This window comes from Arachis hypogaea, chromosome 16, assembly GCF_003086295.3.
Source record: "Arachis hypogaea cultivar Tifrunner chromosome 16, arahy.Tifrunner.gnm2.J5K5, whole genome shotgun sequence".
In the NCBI taxonomy this organism is placed as follows: domain Eukaryota; kingdom Viridiplantae; phylum Streptophyta; class Magnoliopsida; order Fabales; family Fabaceae; genus Arachis; species Arachis hypogaea.
Window position 1 is genome coordinate 108,026,710 of NC_092051.1, and position 2,997 is coordinate 108,029,706.

The following is a 2,997-nucleotide window of genomic DNA, read 5'->3' on the forward strand; positions in this document are numbered from 1 at the left end:
TCAAAAACTTTTAAAATCAAATTGTTTCTCATGAGTCAAATCAAATTTTCAATTTGAAAATCTTATCTTTTTCAAAATCTTTTTCAAAAATCAAATCTTTTTCAAAATTCTTAGTTATTTTCGAAAATTTCAAAAATATTTTTCAAAAATCTTCTTCTTATTTTTATACCAAATTTTCGAAAATAACATAATCAATAAATGTTTTGATTCAAAAATTTGAAGTTTGTTACTTGCTTGTTAAGAAAGATTCAAACTTTAAGTTCTAGAATCATATCTTGTGATTTCTTATGAATCAAGTCATTAATTGTGATTTTAAAAAATCAAATCTTTTTCAAAACTAATTTCAATCATATCTTTTCAAAAATATCTTCTTATCTTATCTTTTTCAAAAATATCTTTTCAAAATATCTTTTCTAACTTCCTAACTTCTTATCTTTTCAAAATTTGTTTCAACTAACTAACTAACTTTTTGTTTGTTTCTTAACTCTTTCAAAACTACCTAACTAACTCTCTCTCTCTCTAATTTTCGAAAATATCTTCCCTCTTTTTCAAAAATTTCTCTTTAATTAAATAATTATTCTTATTTTTATTTTTAAATTAAAAAAAAATTTTCGAAAAAAATACTAACAATTTTCAAAAACCATTTTCGAAAATCACTAACTCTTTTTCAAAATAATTTTCGAAAATTATCCCTCCCCCATCCTATTCTATTTATTCATTCATATCCTAACATCTCATCTCACATCTCTGCCATCCTCACAGTTGTGTTTCTTCCATTATATTACATTCTTTGTCTCCCCCTCTTCTTCCACTCACACAGGGATCCCTATACTGTGGTATAAAGGATCTCTATTATTATTATTATTTTTTTGTGCCCTCTTCTTTGTCATATGAGCAGGAGCAAGGATAAGAACATTCTTGTGGAAGCAGATCCAGAACCTGAAAGGACTCTGAAGAGAAAATTAAGAGAAGCTAAAATACAACAATCCAGAGATAACTTTTCAGAAATTTTCGAATAAGAAGAGGAGATGGCAGCCGAAAATAATAATAATGTAAGGAAGATGCTTGGTGACTTTACTGCACCTAATTCCAATTTACATGGAAGAAGCATCTCCATTCCTGCCATTGGAGCAAACAACTTTGAGCTGAAACCTCAATTAGTTTCTCTGATGCAGCAGAACTGCAAGTTTCATGGACTTCCATCTGAAGATCCTTTTCAGTTCTTAACTGAATTCTTGCAGATATGTGATACTGTTAAGACTAATGGAATAGATCCTGAAGTCTACAGGCTCATGCTTTTCCCTTTTGCTGTAAGAGACAGAGCTAGATTATGGTTAGATTCTCAACCCAAAGACAGCCTGAACTCTTGGGATAAGCTGGTCACGGCTTTCTTAGCCAAGTACTTTCCTCCTCAAAAGCTGAGCAAGCTTAGAGCTGATGTTCAAACCTTCAGACAGAAAGAAGGTGAATCCCTCTATGAAGCTTGGGAAAGATACAAACAGTTGACCAAAAAGTGTCCTTCTGACATGCTTTCAGAATGGACCATCCTGGATATATTCTATGATGGTTTATCTGAGCTATCAAAGATGTCACTGGACACTTCTGCAGGTGGATCCATTCACCTAAAGAAAACGCCTGCAGAAGCTCAAGAACTCATTGACATGGTTGCTAATAACCAGTTCATGTACACTTCTGAAAGGAATCCTGTGCATAATGGGACGCCTATGAAGAAGGGAGTTCTTGAAGTTTATACTCTGAATGCCATATTGGCTCAGAATAAAATATTGACTCAGCAAGTCAATATGATCTCTCAGAGTCTGCATGGAATGCAAGCTGCATCCAACAGTACTCAAGAGGCTTCTTATGCAGAAGAAGCATATAATCCTGAGAACCATGCAATAGCAGAGGTAAATTACTTAGGTGAACCTTATGGAAACACCTATAACTCATCATGGAGAAATCACCCCAATTTCTCATGGAAGGATCAAAAGCCTCAACAAGGCTTTAATAATGGTGGAAGAAATAGGTTTAACAATAATAAACCTTTTCCATCATCCACTCAGCGACAGAGAACTCTGAACAAAATACTTCTAATTTAGCAAATCTAGTCTCTGATCTATCTAAGGCCACTGTGAGTTTCATGAATGAAACCAGGTCTTCCATTAGAAATTTGGAAGCACAAGTGGGCCAGCTGAGTAAAAGGATCACTGAAATCCCTCCAAGTACACTCCCAAGCAATACAGAAGAGAATCCAAAAGGAGAGTTGATGCACATAAACTAGTTATGCTACGATTTAGAAAATTGCACGATCGGCAAAATTCCTTCCGGCAAGTGCACCGGTTATCGTCAAGTAAAAATTCACAATAGAGTGAGGTCGAATCCCACAAGGATTGGTTGAGTGAGCAATTCGGATTAGAAGTGTGTTCTAGTTGAGCGGAATCAAGATTGAGATGAGAAATTGCGGAATGTAAAATTGGCAGGAAAAGTAAATGACAAGAAATTGAAATGGCGGAATCTTAAATTGCAATGAATTAAAGAGCAGAAACTAAATTGCTGAAATTAAAAGGGAATGGGGGTGGTTGCATGAATTGAGTTGCAGAATGTAAAGAGAAGATGGAAATCAGAAATGGGGGATTCATTGGGTTATAGGAGATATTGAGATCTCCGAATCAAAACACGTTTATCTCTTCCTCAAGCAATGCGTTCATTGAATTTTGCTTGGCAATCTTATATGATTGGATCCCAATCCCTTGGCTCACCAATTCTCTCTAAAAACAAACAAATTCCCAATCCCTTGGTTTAAATGTTCATAAGAAGAGATGATGCTTGATCACTGATTATACCACACAGTTTCATGAACCACAATTTGGTAGGATTACATGTCACAATATCCATCCAAACCCCAATCCAATTCACTGTGAGAAAGCTTCTCTAGCATGAATCCTCCATTCCTTTCCCAAGGTTCCGAAGGATTCCAAGTATGGGTAGTTTCTTTCC

General features: G+C 34.9%; 1 non-coding gene across 1 annotated transcript; it reads right to left on the minus strand.

Annotated features, from left to right (window-relative positions):
• Nucleotides 1–1,424: 1,424 nt before the first annotated feature.
• LOC112761015 (small nucleolar RNA R71) lies at nucleotides 1,425–1,532 on the minus strand. Its single transcript, XR_003181425.1, has one exon. It is a non-coding gene; the product is annotated as a small nucleolar RNA R71 (small nucleolar RNA).
• Nucleotides 1,533–2,997: the final 1,465 nt, after the last annotated feature.